Source organism: Gopherus evgoodei, chromosome 1 (genome assembly GCF_007399415.2).
Source record: "Gopherus evgoodei ecotype Sinaloan lineage chromosome 1, rGopEvg1_v1.p, whole genome shotgun sequence".
NCBI lineage: Eukaryota > Metazoa > Chordata > Testudines > Testudinidae > Gopherus > Gopherus evgoodei.
In genome coordinates, this window is record NC_044322.1 from 240,548,802 (window position 1) to 240,568,189 (window position 19,388).

Consider the following 19,388-nt stretch of genomic DNA (forward strand, 5'->3'; position numbering starts at 1 on the left):
ATGACCAAACACAAAATACTTTCAAATCCCCTACTTATGGTAATTTCTCACTATACCCACATGGTGGCATTTTAAAAGGAAAAGAAATAAGAAGTACAGAGAAACAAATCAACACAATTTGACTCTTTCCCCCCTTCCAAGTTCCAAAATGTAATAATTAAGGAAACAGATACACAAACATCACATGCTCTACGGTATTAACCAAGTGTTGTTGGCCATGATGTCTTGGGCCTCAGGACATCATCCACTGAAGCATGATGTCATTGCATATTTCTGGCACATTTTTTTCACACACTCTCTCTCTCTCCCCCCCATCCCCAACCCCCAATGGTCTGCAGTAATCTTGCCAAACCTTGTGGCATTGTTAGGTAACACGTAGTGTTAGGACCATTACAGTAGACTACCACACTACTATATTTATATGGTAAAGTTCTTGAGTGTCCTACTGGACTATGTTCATTTCTTAATATTTATAGAGGTGTTTGTTATTTGTCCATTGCAATAATCTCTAAGGGGATTCGAGGAGAGGAACTCCATAATGACAATATTGTTCTTAGAGGCAGTAATAATAGACAAGCCTCCCTGTTTCCCTTAATATATGTCCCTTGAAACCTCACTGAACCCAAGATTAAACAGATGTTTGAACAGATTGATGAGGTTGGCAGTGACCTCCTGAAGGTCAAGAAATACAGCAGGCTCTGATGGAGCGTAGAGGAGGCAAGTGCTACGGCAAAGAACTTTGCATCAAGAATGCTCTACAGAGTTAAAAGATAGGAATGGTCCACAGACGCTCCTTTGCTAATCTGATAATTAAGAATCATTCTTATATTGTAGGTAGCCAGCTCGGGGAATATGTAGGGCTTTATAGATTAAAACTAACACCTTGGATTATCCTCAGAAATGCTTAAAAAGCCATTCTTCTAGTTGGAATCGGTGTAGGGTACTCACTATCTCCTGCTTCAAGGATAGCCTCAAGCAGAGCACGTTGTTCTAATCCACCCAGAGCTGACAAAGGAAAGAATATTTGCCCGGTCCATAACTGAAATGAGAAGTCAGAACCCAACCCTGCCAACCACGGATAGCAAAAGGCATGTCTGGCCCCTGTTGCAATGGGGGGCCCTGATCCAGCAGAGCACTAATGCACATGATTAACTTCACGTACATATATCCATTGACTTCTGCTCGTGTGCTTACACTTAAACAGATGCTTAATTGCTATTTTGGATCATCATCTGTGATAATTTTGCCTCTTTTAATATAACTGTTAGTTTCCACTATTATCCAAAATATATTGCTCATTTCCAAAGAGTTAACACTACTTGCAACCTTTCATCAGCGATAATACAGTAAGAACTAATGCTTCCTGGTCTTCACTTTTCCTCTCTCTGTCCTAAGAAACTTGATTTTTTGGGCTGGGATTTTTCTAGGATTCTCTAAAGTTGTAAACAAATCCACTTGTAGGATACCATGTGCAATATCTTTCTCAAGACTGAGAAAACATATGGATGTAAATGTGCTGCTTCCTATAAACAGTAATCTCTCAACAAGACATATTCTATTCCTTTCTCATAATATATTTGAAGCTGTTAGCCAGAAATGTTTCATAATTACAGTTCTTAATCTCCAAAGTCTGACCATTAAATTCCAGATTTTTTGGATCTTATATCTTCTTTCTTCTCCACATATAAAGTACATTTCACCTCCATGGGATTGTAAAATAAATTAGTTATTGTTTTCTGTTTTCTCTTAATTTTGAAAACACCATCTAAAGCACAAACAAACAGAAGTTGTTTGATACTATTTCCAGTTTTCCAAGCAGCTGTGTACCAAATACTGCCTTAGGTTGCATACACACAGATCCCATTGATTCACGATACCCCAACCCTTTTTTTCTCATATGTAATGTATTTGTAAGTGCATTCCTATCTACGGAGGATCCAAAACACAGTAAAGTAGATGGACAGACTTCAGTGGGTTTTGAACCAGGCCCTATTACTCCTGCTATTGATTAAAAGTCATTGGAATAGGGGAAAGCTGTTAACCGGTGAAACCTTTACCAAGATTTGAGTAAAATCTAATTCACCTTATTTATGTATGTAAACTCATGGACATCAGCATGACTACTGTGTTGGAAACACCAATGAGGTGTTTGCCCCTTTTTTTCTTCGAATGCTAGTCATAATAATTTAACTAAATACTTCTAGTTGTCTGGAATTCAAATTACAGGCCCACCACAGCTAGTTAGATCGAGCACTGCATCATCAAAGCATATGCAGTTACAGATAAATGAATTCTAGAAAGAATCAGACTTCTCTGGCAAGATTTTTTGGTTTTTTTTTTTTTAATGGCTGGTGTATGAAGCATCTAAGGGATGTCCAGACTACCTGCCGTATCGGCGGGCAATCGATTTATCGGGGATTGATATATCGCGTCTCATCTAGACACAATATATTGATCCCCGAACACGCTCCCCGTTGACTCCGGAACTCCGCCGGAGCGAGCGGCGGTAGCGGAATCGACGGGGGAGCCACGGACATCAATCCCGCGCGGTGAGAACGGGAGGGAAGTCGGAATAAGATGCTTCGACTTCAGCTACGGTATTCCCGTAGCTGATGTTGCGTATCATATGTCGACACCCCCCCACCCCAGACACACACACAGTGTAGACCAGGCCTTTGTGTTTTTAGGAAGCTAGAATAAATTCCTAGCAGATGGATTAGGTGGTATATGGGAGGTGAGATGGTCAAAGGAGCATAATAAATTAATTTATAACAAGGCTCTGTAGTTTAGCACATGTACCCTCCCCTCTATATGTGTGAAAATAAATAGTATATATTTTGATACCTTACTCCCTTTCAATTTCTCTTTTTCATGAGAACTGTATTACCTTAAATGTGGTTACGTTACTTGGTAGGGATTTTAATATGCACGATATGTGGTGTTCTAAACGGCATAGATGTTAGTTCACAGGGTGTTCTACATCTTCTGTGCATTAATGCTTTCTGAGTCACTTCAAACAATGGAAATGTAATTTCTGTGGCCACCCATTTTAAAGTGATAGTGGCACTTGTTTAAAATGTCATCACTGGAGACTTGAGTCATCTGGTGATTAGGATGATCAGATGTCCCGATTTTATAGGGACAGTCCTGATTTTTGGGTCTTTTTTTCTTATATAGGGTCCTATTACCCCCCCATCCCATCCTGATTTTTCACACTTGCTGTCTGGTTACCCTACTGGTGATCCACAGAACTGGAGCAACACAGGCAGCTACAGCACAAACTTTTTCACCCTGCCTTGCTAATGTGCCTTACAGGGAGGGACCACATTATGGCTATGGGGACAGAAACAAATTGCAGACAACCTGGAGTTTGGGATAGCCATGATTTTACCTATACGTATACAATTAAAAGAGAATAAAAGCCCCACAGGGCACGTTCAGAGATAGGGCTGGCGTTGTCCCCTGAACATCTCCTGCATGCTCACTTCCTTGCCACCACACCAGTTAACCTCTTCTTCTAGATTGCAAGCCAGCAGAATATTGAGGAGGGCTTTCGTGCAATGGTTGCCATTAAAAAAGTCTGTTTACTAGCAGCTACATGCTATGGTATTTGAGCGACTGTAGCTATTTTCCTTAGTAAGGCTAGAGAAAGGCTGCACTACCTCAGACACCAGTGTGTGGCAACTGTGGACTTTTACAGTATGACCCCGGAGTCTCTAGGAGAGGTTCAGCTATCTGTCTCCACACCAATGGACTCACTTTACAGTCAAATGTCTGCAGCACACAGAGGGTGTGAGAGGAAATGTCTGCTCTAATTTTCAGCTCCCTTGAGAGGGGAGGGTGGACGTGTCTTGTTGACTGTCACAAATTTAATGTTGCTGTATTTAATAGGTTAGTGCAACAGCCCTGTTTGTACTTTGCAGTTGCACCAGATATAGCAGTGAGCAGAATTTGATGCAGTGTATTAAGGATAGCCAATGAATATTTATGATAGTTCTAGGGAGCCAGTAATAAAAATGAAATCGGCTTGATTGCACTAGCTCCAAATCTTTGACCTGTTTTAAGAGGAAGTAGAATAAAAAACAGGGTAATGGACTCACGATAGTGGAATGGTTAGTTAGGGTTGGTTAGAGCAGTGAGAAGAGTTAAGCTTTTGTCACTTTTACCGAAGTCTCTGTAATCTGAGATGTATGACTCAGCAGTAAGCTTTCAGGAATCTAGTTTATATGGAAAATCTCAGGTTATCATATTTTTTTATTAAATAAAAACATGTCCCTGTCTTTGGATGTCAAGGTAGATTGTACCCTTGTTTTACTCAGCCAAGCAGAGGAATAAGGAGGAGCAAGGTCCCACTCCATCCCACCCACTCCTTTGCTTGTGCTCTGATTTGTGGCAGTCCCAGCTTTCCAGATACTTCTCCTGCAAGCAAATGGGTGGGATGGGGGCCAGGAGGCGGTGGAACCTTGGATCTGCTCACTCAGGGGATGTCTACACCGCATTTAGACACCCAGGGCCAGCCCATGCCAGCTGGCTCGGGCTAAGGGGCTGTTTAATTGCAGCATAGACATTCGAGCTAGAGCCCAGACTGTAGGAGTTGGTGAGGTGGAAGGGCGCTCTACACAACAATTAAACAAGCCCAAGTCCAAGTCAACTGGCATTAGCCAGCTGTGGGTGTCTAACTGCAGTGTAGACATACCCTCACTGCCAGAGTTACGAAGACAGACACCAGGCACAAGTGATCAGCACCTTTTAAATAGCTGCAGGAGCTCACTCAATATCCTCAAGCAAGAGAGGAGTGGGGCTGCTTCTGGGGCACAGGCCCAAGAGTCTGTCGAGTCATAAATGATTGAAAAAATGAAAAATGGCTATTTTCTGATTTGTTTCTCGTGTGTATAATTTCAAAGGAGTGTGATTTCACTGATTACATTTGGCCAGTGCTTAGTCCACAATGTAGTTTCAAGAGAAAGTATATACTGTATTTGACTTTGAAAAGCAATTATTGTGCAAACACAGTAAGTGCTTGTGATGAGGATTTTACCCTATCTGTTTGGCCTAGGAGGAATGCCTGGATGATATTGCCAGCTGGATGTGTCATAGCTGCTTTGTCTTGAGTCCCAGAAAAACAGAAGCCTTGCGGGTGGTGGTTCTCTCTTGTTTTCATGTCTCCACTTACTCAGTTTTACCAGCCCCAGCTGCTCAAAAATCCCGAGTCAGATTCGTAAAATTATGAGATTGGCTCAAAAATCATAAGATTATTAACAAAAAATTAATATCTTTGGGGTTCTTTTTATTTGTTTTCTGGTTTTTGAGCCTTTAGAGTTCGTGTTTTCAAGCTTTCCTCTACAAGCATAAAGGATAGAAACTGTGTTTACTTAAAATGAAAGTCGAGAATCTCTTGTAATCATCTGACTTCAGGAGATGGAGCTTTAAGAAAAATGGCAAATTTCATGAGACTCATGGTAAAATCCTGTTGGTTGGCCACACTGCTTGTTGAGGGCTAAGAGTCTTGGTGTCATTTTATTCTTTGCCCTTTCTGTGAAAAAAGCCAAGGTTTAAAGGTCTTCCTTAACTTCATTGAATTGTGCAATTTGCAATTTTGTTTATCCTGTTGACAGCCTTTCACAAGCAACACACATCCTCATGACAAGTCCTGATTATTGCAGGTACATCCCGTTAGGGCTTCACCATTGTCCGTGGCTTGTTCCGAATGCAGCAGTGCAGTTGCTCATGGCCTTGAGCATGTTATGCTGACTTGCATGTTTTGCACTGGACACCTAGGAGATGATAGCTTGACTTCAAATTGGCACTCTTGTCAGGAAAGAAAATTTATGCTACTTCCTGTGATTCAGAAGCAGTAGCTGAGCTGGCATTTCGAGCAGGGGAGAGGACTATGTTGCCCTGAGAATTGCCCCGACAGAACTCGGCAGAATTCTGGTCTCCAAGAATTTGGTCTCCAAGGGGCTATAGATGGCAATAGCAGCTCTCCTTCAGACTTTGTTTCCCCCCATCTTTTATCCCTTCTTTTTTACTCCTTTGCCCCCTCGTCTATGAGCTTTTTCTTGATTTGTGGACACTTTAATTGGCTTCAGTAGCTTTTTATTTCCCTGCTTTTCCTTCTACCTGCTGGGGTGAGCCTGTGAGACATTGCATTAGGTCTAGACTCTCATTACCCTGAGTGTGTCAGGGGAGAGATGTTATTTCCTTGCTTTCAAATGACCCCAGTGGAGAGGGAATGGAGTTCTCAGAGGATGGGTAGGCAGCTGCTGCAGGGCTCTCCCTCGCTATCTCAGATGTCCTCAGCAAGGAATGCTCCATAGCTGGCTTCCCTTGCCGAATCAGACTGCCTTCTATCCCCACACCAGTCGTCAGGAAAGCGCCAATCTCAAACCCTTCTTTGCCATTTCTCCCAGCAGGTCCCCAGGGTTCTCACTGGAAGTGGTATGCGCTGGATGTTCCTGGCCATAGGGAACCTCCCAAATCCCGGGGGTGCAGTTCAGTACCTCTGAAAATCTGGCCACATGTTTGAGCATGGATTTATTTCCCTGCCTTTAGGTCACCTCCATGTGAACCTGTCAGCATTAAAACAGGGCTTTGAGGGGATTGTAGAGCCTTGCGTGAGCCCTGTGCACTGACATGAGTTTTGCCCTCTGATTGTCCCCAAATATCTCAGTGCAGCAGTTTTTTGAATGGACTGGAAAACATCACTGAAGAATGGAGTATGAAGTTTCAGCGCAGTGGATTATTTGAAGAATACTATGGTAGCGAAGTTTGTTCTGCTAGCCAAAGTAGTAATAGCACTGATTCATTGTTGGCAGTGCAAGCGTGTTAGCTGTGATGGTGTAGTGAAATCTAACATAGGGTTTGTACAGTGGGCTGTTCTCAGTTGTTTCACACTCTTTATGAAATGCTTTCATTGTGGTTGGAAACATTTTATTCTCAACCTTCCTATATTAATCTGAAAAAATAATGATGAAATAGATGTTTTCAGAAAGCATTGTAAAAAGTGAGAATTGAGCAACTGTTACTGTCCATTAGTTTCTTCCCTTCCCTTCCCCCACCCCCTCAAATACTTCAGTGTTCTTGTAAATAAAGTTATATGCGGGAACAGCTGTCTCATAGCTCCAGTTTTCTTACGTGGGTTTGGATCTTTGTCCTGGTGCCATGTGAGCTAACATCTGCATGAAAAAAACAGCAAGAGAAAAAGCCTGAGAGATATCCTTGGATTCTGATGTGCTTTATTCAGGAAAAAATAATGTGGGAACTGCTTTATTGCTCTAGACCAGTGGTTCTCAGCCAGGGATCTGGGGCCTCCTGGGGGGCTGCAAGCAGGTTTCAGGGGGCCCACCAAGCAGGGCTGGCATTAGACTTGTTGGGGCCAAAGACAGAAAGCCGAAGCCCCACCGCATGGGTCTGAAGTCCGGTGACCCAAACTCCCTCCCCCACCCCCCGGGGGCTGAAGCCGAAGCCTGAGCAACTTAGCTTTGTAGGGTCCTCTGTGGCATGGGGTCCTTGGTAACTGCCCTGCTTGCTACCCCCTAACGCTGACCCTGGCTCTTATATGTAAAAAAACAGTAGTTGTGGGTCATGGAGTTTTTATAGCATGTTGGGAGGAACCTCAGAAAGAAAAAGGTTGAGAACCCCTGCCCTAGACTACATATTGCACACATTCATTTCCAGCAGGGGGCTCTAGAGTAACAGCAGGAAGAAAACTAATAGTCTGTCAGCCACAGCAGTCTCCAAAGTTCTCTTTCAGAAGCATCTTTAATAGACAAGCACATGTGCAGCTAAGACAAGTTGTGGTGTCCCACCTAAGATTTTGACCTAAAGCTTTCCCCTGTGAATCAAAACTTGCTATTGATGAGCATAGATTCATAGATTCGGAGGCCAGAAGGGATCACTGAGATCATCCAGTCTGACCTCCTGCATAAGACAGGTCAAAGAACTTCCCTGAAATAATTCCTGAACCAGAGCACACCTTGTAGAGAAACACCCAATCTTCACTTAAAAATGGATAGTGAAAGAACTGTAAATTGCTCCAATCTCTCCACTGTCTTTTTATGGCTTGATTAAAAATCACAGGCTTAAACCCACCCAGCATTTAATTATGCTTTTTCCACAATGAGGTAGATAATTGATGATCTGCTTGGGGGAAGGACTGGAGGAAACCTCCATCTCTTTTCTCACCTGTGTTTTAACTAGCTACAGATAAGCCGCTTACTTTGAGGTGAGGTTCCCTTTGGAACATGTCAGTGCAGCACATTAAACAGACTGAGGGGACACTGTTGAGCAACAAAAGAAATGTCCTGCCTTAGTTTCCCTTACAAAGAGCGAAATGAACTTCCTCCACGCTACAGTCTGGAAATGGAACCTGAGCCTCCCACATGGCACTGCAGAACTAATCGGACAGCTGATGTGAGCCGCTCTTCTTCCCCCGCCCCCATAAATCAAGCCTACATTGTGTCCCTACACTTTAGAATCAAAGATTCATTGAAAAAATGGTGGAAAGCCTAAATAAATACTGATTTTTGAATGAATTTGGCTTTGTATTAGCTACATAAATTCTTCCAAACTTGGCTCCTGTTGTAAAAAGCTGTGGGTTTTTTTTTTCTTGCCTGAAATGCTGGCACTTATGAAAAGACTCACTTCTTCTCTAGTGGCATGGACTTCAAAGATCCTGCCTGCTAAATTGGCCTAACTTGAGCTAAAGTGTCCTTTCTCCTGGAAGAAGAATTTATGGTGATATTGGTTTTAAAGACCTGCAACTGCAGTAGATAGTTAAAATGACCCGATAGGAAACACACAGGGATGTGTATACAACCCTGCCTCTCCCTTCCCTTTTGTAGAAGCATTGTTATCAGGGAGGGTATGATTAGGGTGACCAGACAGCAAATGTGAAAAATCAGGATGGAAGTGGGGGTAATAGGAACCTATATAAGAGAGAGACCCAAAAATCAGGACTGTCCCTATAAAATCGGGACATCTGGTCACCCTAGGTATGATGGCTACAAGGTTCTGATTTGTTAGATGGCACATGGTGCGAAACACATGCAGGTTGGAGTGCTCATTAACTACTCACTTTGCTCAATCTCTGTTGGATGCAGTTTATATTTGGGGACAGTTCTGCAGCTAGTGTAAATCAGGAGAATTCCGTTGATTCTAGGTGGGTCTAGCTCTTAATTTTCCACCTGGAAAGTAGAGTGCAACATCATTAATATTTTTTAAAAGATATTAAGTAGCAAATATTAGCATCAGGTCTGGTGGTTGAAAGTCCCTCCAGGTAAATATTCCCTATGTTGTGTGGGCATGTGAAGAGAAAGAAGGTGCTCACCCTCATCCCAATGCACTCAGCTGCTAGCTAAGATTACAGCCTGGCCTTCCGTTTAGCAGTAAGCTGGGAGAGCAGCTATCCTGCCCCCTGGTGCTCCACAGCTCTAATGCGGGGTCATCTGCTGGGTCAGGGGTTTGCCAGACTGCTTCACAGATAGTGGCAGGTACTAAATTCATGAGGTGTGTTCATGGTGCTTCTTTCAGTAGCAGCACTAATCTGTGCTGCACAATCCATTCCCTGTAGATCCTCTCCATCAGTAGAATGGCTCAGAGGCCCTACGTGAGGCCAGCTTGGTGCTGCTGTCCCCTGCGGTGGTCTGGCGAGTAAGGGGCAGGGTTTTGCCCTTGATGTTATCTGTCTCTTAGCCAGCTGTAATCTTCTTTGCCTTGTGAGTGATTTAATGAACTGTTTTGACTTGTAGAGGAAAAGAAGTTCCCTTCTCATTTGCTGCTGCAAAGGTCCTAAAACATGTGACTGTACATGTGAACGCTGTGTGCAGACTGAAGCTGCAGGGCATGATTGGAGGAGACGCTGACTGCCAAGTCGATGAGGTGACTGAGAGTGCAGTCCTTCTCAGCCAACAACAGCATGTGATTATGTAACGCCTGCAGTGTCTGGCACTGTTCTCCATTGGAGACGCATCACGTGTTGTGCAATGCTCTTGGCTCTGCAATTCAATTAGATTGGTTTGAACGATCGTGAGTCTGCATGAGATAAGCTTTTAGTGTTATACACTAGAAAGCAAATCGGTTGATTAGCTGCCCATGAATTGATAAATTGTTGTTAGAATTCCAGCAAGGATATTTGCATTGCATATACATCATCATGCCACCAAGAGCTGAAATTAAGCATTATGTAATTTGGCTGAAGAACAGCAACAACAAAAGGAAATAAACAATCTCCCCCATCCCATAGATTGCAGAAGAAAATGTCTTGTTACAGACACTTACCCAAAGGACTTGGATCCTCATACCTTATGCCATTGCATTGAAGAAGCAGTTCGACAGGCTGGGAAACTGATTCTGTTCTATGCTTGGTAGCTGATTGACGGTTTGATAGTTGTTACGTTGACAGTTTTGGCAAGGGATATTGGGTTGCAGACACTAAAGTTTGTGAATGCAGGTGGCCTGCTAGTGCTCTTCATAAATTATTTTATATATGAGTCTCCCTTGTGGCTTTACAGAGTGTTATCTTCATAAAATTGCAAACATTTCTGCCAATAAACTTCTTACCATCTAGCAAGGGGCAATGAAGAGAAAATGTACTGTGACTACAGAGAAATGAAAGTAACCAGGGCAAGGGAAAATAACTTTTTATTTTATTAATAAGCAGCTGAAGAACAAATTGACATGACAAAGCTGGTGGCACAGGAGGTGATTTCCACCCCTAACCCCCACATTCTCTTGTTTCAAATAAACTTTGAAAAGTTCAGTATGCAGCCCCCCCCGCCCCCATGAGAAGCTGATGTTTGTCATCTGACCCTTGGAAGGAGTAATATAGTTGCATGGGAGCTGAGAGGAAACTGAAGGCTCTGAAATGTAGCAGCGTGAAATCTTTTGCCTTTCAAGGGCCACACCATACAGTTGATGAGCCGCCAGTTTGCAGGGCAGCCAAAGCACACTTTTTGAGTATGAGAAAATGGGTCTTGTCTACTTTGTAAAAATCTCTTTGACGGGATAGGTTTTTCTGTGCTGAGCTTGCATTTGGGGAATTTTCAGTGGGATGATTCCTTAATGTATAACTTCATTTGAACCCTACCCTCCTCTGTTGTATTTACAAGTAGCAGTCATGGGAATCATTTTTTATTAACTGAAATCACTAATCATAATATTTGTGATGTTTCATGAGGATTTCTCTTTCTATCAGTAACTTCTTTTTCTCTTCATTTCTACATAAGCAGTTAACATTCTGATGTTTTCATATGAATAGCAATGTAACTGTATACTTATTTAAACCTGGTTTGCAAAAGCTGAGAAAAGATCTCTGGCTTTCTCAGGTTTCTTAAAAGTAAGTATAAAAGATATTTTTATGGGTGACCTACCACTGTTTAAAAAGAAAACAAAACAGAAGCATACATAAGAATCACTTTATATAAGTCAAAATAAAATAATGTCATTTATGGTTCAACAAATTTCATATGCTACACTTCTGCTAGCCAGCTAGTCTTAAATTTAATGCCAGACTGTATAACACTGTTTGCTACTGAGTTGATTTAATGAGTTGGTGATGCAGTCAGTGACTGCTTGTTATCATCAGAGAATTTAACTCGCTGCAGCAATTCAGAAAATAAATGACTGTAGTTCGGATTGGACTATACCATAATTGAGGTGTGATCTTTCTCGCTGTGTGTCTTTGGGTGATGTGCAGTTACCGTCATTGTAAATTAGGCTGGACTCCTACATTCCTTGGGGACTATTTGGAATCTTTTTGCCAAGCACTGCTAATTAAGGAGGAACATTTGGGTGAGCTGGCTTGGTGGCTCAAAATCCCTTTCTCTTTGCAGGCTATCAGTGGCTTAGGAACAAAGGCAGCATCCAAATGGGTAGTCAGTCTCAGATTTTGACAGTTGGAGATTAAAAAGATGCGTCTTCTCAGAACAAATCACCGCTGCTTTAACAGTGTGTTATTAGTAAGACTCCACTTACTATACAATAGAGGTTTATATATACAGTACAATGTTATATGCTGAAATATGACCAGTTGCATCGCACAGTATATAGTATTCGGGAACATTAAAGGTACTGCATATGCCAAATGTAACTATAGCAATTGAGAAAGTGATGTGATGTAACATGGTGGTTAGACAAGGAGACTGGGAGTCAAGATTCTTGGATTCTATTTCCAGCTCTGCCACTGACTTGTTAGGAGACTTTGGACAAGTCACATGGTAACTTTCATAGATTTCAGGTTACCATATGTAAAATGGGCATAAAAATACCTACTTTATCTCATTGCTGTTGTAAGGCTTAATTTGTCTGTGAAGGATCCTCAAAATCCTTGGATTAAAAGATTCTCCCAAAGTGCCTTGTATTAATAATAATAATTCTGAAGTTTATTATTTTATTGTTAATATTAAATAGTCTTTTGGGGAAGCCAAAAATCACATGCAAGAAAAAATACAAAAATTGCAAGATATTTGTATAAGATTCTTAGAACTCAAGTTCTTTATGCTATATCATTAAAACATAGATAGAATTGAGTTGTCTTGGAAGAGGTCATGTTCCCTCCACTCCCCCCTCGAACAGAAGCAGAATCTGGCTCTGAATGTTAGTGCTTTGGTACCATTGCATGATTTTAACACAGCGCAGGGCCTCCTGGAGGTAAGTAATAAATCTTTAAAATTGCACACTGAGTTTTGGGAATGTGCACCCTGTTTAAAAACAAAAAACAAAAAAACCTACCGACTTACAGAGACTTTTAAAAATAGCCCGAGTCCACCAGGAATTCAATTAGAGATGCCTGCCAGCTGCTTCCTCTGCCTGGGACTAGAATATTTCTAGCTACTCTGTTCCTCTGGATGTTCCTTACAGACACACAGTCGCTGTGACATGACTGAGGAACAGGCACACAGATTGGAGAGAGCAGTGCTCAGATGTGGCCCCCTCCCCAACCTGCTGCTTGGGCTATCCTTTCACAGTCACGATTTGGACTGCATGGTTGTGGTGCAATGTGGATGCTGGCTGAGCAGCTACTGCTGGGACTAGCACTTTATTCTCATGCTCTGTGCAGGGACTTTTTGCAAAGCTCTTTTTTTAGGTCCTCTAGCACGGCATCTTACAAAAAACACCATGGGAATCCCAGCCCAGTGGACTTATATTCTGGCTGAGTCTACAGACAACATACCACTTACCCCTCTTTTGCTAAAACACGTAAGTGCAGACCCTATGCAAAACGACAGGCTTCTTTCCCCATAAGGGGACGTGCAGATTTTAGTGTATTTGGCTATAAATACATAGATTGGGCTTTCCTTAATAGAGCCTGTACTGCTAAGGTATTGCTTCACACCCAGTGATGCAGCTTCAGAAAAATCTGTGCCTACTTACTAAATTACATGTACTGCCTTTTGTTGTCAGTAGCCTCCTTTTTTTTTTTTTTTTTTTTTATATTCTACTGGAGCTGGCTACAGATGTGAAATTGCTGGTTAGATAATTCAGCTGTCCAGTTCCAGGGAAAAAGTCTCCAGTAATGGCATTTGGATGTAATCCTTTTATATCCTTCTGTCTTACCCCACACACACTATCTGGGGTAATGGATCTGGTCTGTCTGCAGGATTTCACTGATTCTGCCCTGAGTAGCCTTCTTGGGTGTCATTTTACTTTGCGATTGAGAAGCATATGGTTTGACTGTCTGTGGTAGAAATTCTTATGGGAGGGAGGAATAATTCCATGTATTATGGACCAGGATTTAGGTGGTCTAGCTTAGTAGTCAGAGCAGGAGTCAGGCCTAGTGGGTGAAGCAGGAGTCCAGGTTGGAGAACGAAGCCAAGGGTCAGCACCAGAATCAACTACCAGTTACCTGAGCCAGGAGCCAAGCCAGAGTCAGGAATCAGAGCTGTGGTCAGATGCCAAATGCCAGAGGCAAGGATCAAGCTCGAATCAGGATCAGAAGTCGGAGGCTAGGGTTAGAGCAAGGACTGGTAATGGATGATTGGAGTTGAGGAGTAAGGGCAGGAAGTGGAGGAGAGTCAAGCATCAAGCACAGAGCAGGAGCATGGTAGGAACAGGAGTGAAGGCAGGGGTGAGGCAGGAGCCAGGAGTGGAGCAGGAATGAGGAACAGGACTGGATGCAGCAGGCAGGCATAAGCAGAGTCTGATGCAGCCACCGCAGGAAATTGCCTTGTTGCTCAAACAAACTTCCTGTGCTGCCTCCTGGCTTCAATAGCATGGTTGGAGCCGGGCGATCCTCCAATCAGGGCTTCTGGGAGTGGTGCCTTGGCTGAGGTGATAGTCCTACTAACTCTTTGGCCCACCAGATTTCAGCAGATACCGAGTGGAAGCCAGGATGCAGCAGCTGTCTGGAGACTCTTAGGCCTGGGTTAAAGACCTGAGACATCACACCATGGTACAGAGCAACAGTTCTCCAGTAACATAGTCACAGCACTTCGTGTGTTTGTTTTTGAATCACATAGAAAAATAGAAAGATTCTGTGACTAAGTCTATTATATTAATAGATGTGGTTAAGGATCCAGGGACAGATACTGCCATCCTTACATTGTGTAGTACCCTACTCCAGGAGTGGTCCCATAGATTTCAGTGTGATATTACTCATAACCTGATAGCAGAACTGGGCCGCCAGAGAGCAGAAGGTACAATATTATGTTTGTCTATGTATTAGGTAAATTTCAGCGTATTTTTAATTTTGATGTAGGAATCCAGACTTAGGTTAGTTCACTAAAGATCTGAATGAAAGCTTGTTGAAATCAATTCCCATTGACCTCTTTGGGATTTGGATCAGGCCTTTAAGTCTCCATTGATGTAAACAAATATTTGTTGTTAAGATACAAGATTATTTTATTTTCCTGGAAGATTTAAATTAGGATAAACATGCAGCTTCCAAGATTGTCCTTTAATTTTTTTTATCTGTAGTTAGCTAATAAGTAAATGAAGCCAATGTTTTGAGAAGTGTAACTGCAGAGAGCAAGTCACTGGTGCTGACAGGTTTCAAAGAGTTGTAACTGGTTATATAAGACACTAGAGCTTGTTTGATGTGATGCTATTTCCAGATGGAGCTGGGATTGTATACGCCAGAGCTGTATGCTGCCAGACAAAAATCACAGCAATTTACCTTCAAAATAATCATCACCTACAGCAAGTCTAGAAGTTTATGAATAAAAAGGAGTAGGATTCTTTATCTAAGAAGACACCAGCTAGTGATCTGTTCTCTCAGCTAATTCTGTTAGCACATCTACACTTCTTAGAAAACCAATGCAGCTGCAAGGAATCGTGGGGCAAAATATGGAAGGATTCCATGATTTCTGATTATAGTTGACTGTTGAAAAGCTCTCCAAAAAATGAAATGCATGCATGTTGTTTGAATATGAAATACTCTAGATAGTCACATCTACAGTTAATTGAATTGATTATGCTGAACTGATATGCAGGTATATGAATGAGATCATATTAAACTCAGGGCTTGTCTCCACTTACCGGGGGATTGATGCGCAATGATCAACCACCAGTTGCTCTTCCATCGACTTCAGACTTATGCTGCTTGTTCCAGTGAAGTCAATGGGAGAAATTCTCCCATTGACCCAGCACAATGTAGACGCTGCAATAAGTCGACCTAAGGTACGTCGACTTGCATAACTTAGGTCAACCTAGCCCCATAGTGTAGACCTGTTAGTGTTTCCTTCTTAGTTTATAAGCAGCAACTCTGCAGGCATCTTCTTGGTTGCATGCTACATATTGCCAGAGACAATTGACCAGCATAGTTTTGTGCATGTAGATTTTGCAATCCTATTGGAAAACTGTATTCATTAGTAGTGTAAATACAAACTTGTGTTAGCCACATTTAAGCCACATAGGCTGCCCAGCAAACCAGGAGCTGTGGGCACCTTGTACCATCACAGTCCGCTTTGGGTTGACTATCTGTTTCCTGATGCCTTACACCACCTTAAACCAGGGCTGAATCTGGCTGTATATATGTAATTGAATACCAAGTACAATAGGTGTTTTCTTTTTTTCCAAGTTATTTCCTGTTAATATTAATGGTTGGCAAAAGAGGAGACAAATGACTTCTCTGGATGAAAAATTATTGCATATTTGAACCTGGATCAATTCCTGGTTCCTTTATGTATCCCATTAACTGAGGTAAGACGTAGTTTTTCAGAGCACCCACCTGCTAGCTGGAATGATATTTCAAAGAGAAGATTAGAACTGAGTGAATAACTGTATTTTGTTTGTTTTTTGTTTTTTGATTCAGTGGCCAAAATCTGGGGGAGAGGGGAAATTCATTTCAGTTCAACTCAACTCGGAAATGTTTTGTTTTCTCTGGCTGAAACAAAAAAAAAATTGGGGTCAAACAATCAAGCTGAAATGAAATTTGTTTGGTTTTTTTCATTTTGTTTTATTATCACATATTTTATACAATCACATCTTTTTTTAAAAACAAACTAACAAGATTTCAAATAAAACATTGTTTAGAAACAAAAGGTTAAAATTTTTAATTTAAAAAATGTTAAAAATTACAACTTTTTGAAAAACAGTTGGGGGTTCTTTTCCAGCTGAAACTATTAGTGAATTCAGGTCACAATAGGCGAATAGTTTGTTAATCTGAAAATGCATTTTTGGGTGAATAAAGTATTTCTTCTTCAAGTAGATGCAGCTTTGTGTTGCACTTAGGTGCATGTGCACAGCATGCTGAGAGCCAGAGAATTTTGACTAGCATGACCTGTAAAGGGGTGGTGCTCGTGCCCTGTGGGTGTAGCCCCTCCCCTGGCTATGTGAGGCAGTGCTGCCCTAACTCCCCACCACCACAAGTTCCTTCTTACTGCTCATGGCTGGAGTCAGAGCTATGTGTGGTTTTCAGCTCACAATCTCTCTATTTTTAGTGAGGTTTTTTTTTAGATGTATATAGTTAGTACCTTTAGCATAGTGTTAGATAGATGTAGTATTGTTCATTAACTATAGTTTAAATGTTTCCCTGGTGATGGCCTCACCAGGGTTTTAATACTGTCCATCACGTAGGAGAGCAATCTGCAACAACGGTCCCCACAGGCGGTGCTTGCTGTGCCTAGGCGAAGCCTGTCAAAGAGTGGTGTTCAATTGCAGATTGTTCACCGAATGGACTCAAGTGGTGGGGGATCTTTATCTGAGAAGTAGCACCTGCTCAAACAGGCTATGCGGCCTGCTTCGGGACCAAGGCCCTTGTCAGATTGGAGGTTGTCTCGGAGTTTTGAGTGGTTCTGAGAGTGCTGCCACTTTGCATTTTGGAGCTAGCGCTTCTCTGAAGAGACAGAGGAGTCTCCCTGTTGAGTACACCGAGGAAAAGGTTGCATTTGACGGACGACGGCTGCTCCAGGTCCTGTGGGGACTCGTCTCCTTCCTTCAGAAGGAGCACAGGTTGTCTCGGGGTGAATGCTAGTACGCGGGATGGAGCAGGGCCCATCAACTGCTCCCTGGTACCATGCAAGGAGGTCAGAGACCCTGTGTCATTGGCTCCAGTTCCAATCCTGGGTCATCCATTGATGAAGGACCCATTCTCAACCTTCACAGCCTCAACAGATATATCAGGTACATGAAGTTCTGAATGATCATTCTATTGACTACCCTTCCCTCGTTGTTTCAGAACAACAGGTTTGTTGCTCTGGACCCTCAGGATGCCTGCTTTCATGTGGTGATTTTCTTGGGCCACAGAAAATTCCTTCGATTCATTATGGTGGAGCGTCATTTTCAGTCCATAGTGCTTCCATTTGGCATCTCTTCTGCTGCCTGGGTTTTTTTTCCCCAAATGCACATCATTTTGATGGGGTATCTGAGGAAGAAAGAAAATCCACAACTTTCCATATCCGGATGACTGTTTACTGAGAGGCAGGTCCAGAGAGGAAGTTCTTGCTCACATTGACACTACGCTGCATTTGCTTAACCGTTTGGGTCTAATTCTAAAAACCGGGGAGTCAACTTTGGCTCACACTCAGAAAACTGAGTACACTGAGGTGCTATCAGATTCTACGAATTTGAGGGTGTTTCTGCCGACCAGCCATTTTCAGGCTATTTGCCACCCTTGCCACAGTCTGCAGTCTCAGCCTTCTGAGACCTTTCTGATGTGCCTGAGACTGTTGGACCATATGTCCACTAGCACGCAGGTGGTCCAATTTGCAAGGCTGCGCCTTCTCCCCACCAAATATGGCTCAGAATGGTTTACTGTCAGACTCTTTATTCCTTGGACAGATTCCTCACCTGGTCCTGGACTCCTTACAGTGGTGGATACACCCTGAGAAGAAGTTGTTTGGCAAGGACCGGACAAAGTGAATGCCCTAGCAACCAGGTCTGTTGTCACTGATGCTGCCCTGATGGCTTGGAGACCACACCTGAGGTCTCTGAAAGTCCAAGGTCTGTAGTCCGAGCAGAAGTCCTCACTGAATATCAAGGTGCTGGAACTTCAGACTACCTACAATATATATCACGCTTTTCTAGACCATATCAGGGGCTCAGTGGTTCACATTCTTACCAGCAATACTATGATGTGAAAGAGCAAGGGAGAGCATACTTCAGGATGCTCTGCCAAGAGGAAATCGGGTTATGGCAGTTCTTCATCGAAGAGAGCATTACTCCAATAGCCAACCTCTTGCCAGGGGTCCAGAATCATCTTGCAGACCCTCTCAGCAGGAATTTTCAGTGAGTCCAGTATCTTATCTCTGATAGTGGCCAGCACCAATTGCTTCAGAGAAAGGTGCAAGCACAGGGGAAAACCTGTCCCGAAGGAAAGGTTTTTTTATTTTGTTTTTCTTACTCCTTGATGGAAGCAGTATTTAAACTTTGGCTGCATCTTTTGCTGCTTATGCTGGATGGGCCAAAATCCTTTAGTTCTCACTTAGGCAAAACTATCAACTAAGTAGGATGCAAGGGCTGTGTCTTGAGAGAAGCTGCACACCTGCAACTCCCTGGTCTGCAGTAGGAGCTAAGAGTACTTGCACCTCTCAGGAATATGCCTAAAATAAGGCCTGCAGGAACTGACACATTTCTCATCAATCTGCTTTTGTATTTTGCCTACAGTATGAAATTCTTATTCACGTGTCAGAAAACAAATCACAGGAGTTCTCTCCAGATTCATTGTTCGTTTTGCAACATTTTTGAGGAGGCTAGTATTCTAATGCCACAAAGTTGTTTATAATATTTAGCTTATACACCTCAACTAGTGAGGTATCCATGGTAACTGTCTCTAGCCTATACGTGGTACTCTAGTCTGCCTTCCCACACAGGTCAAGGCACACACATTCCCGGATACGGACTCAATTTATTGTGCCTTAAACATCAGGCAATTTTAACAAGGAACTGGTTCTAAATTAACGCGTGCAATTTCATATTTAATTAGCAGCTTGAGCCTTGAATTTTGCTAGCAG

At 42.5% G+C, this 19,388-nt stretch overlaps 1 protein-coding gene across 1 annotated transcript in view; it reads left to right on the forward strand.

Annotated features, from left to right (window-relative positions):
- ITPR2 (inositol 1,4,5-trisphosphate receptor type 2) overlaps positions 1 to 19,388 on the forward strand; it is a 374,378-nt gene that overhangs the window by 219,213 nt on the left and 135,777 nt on the right. The window lies entirely within an intron of this gene.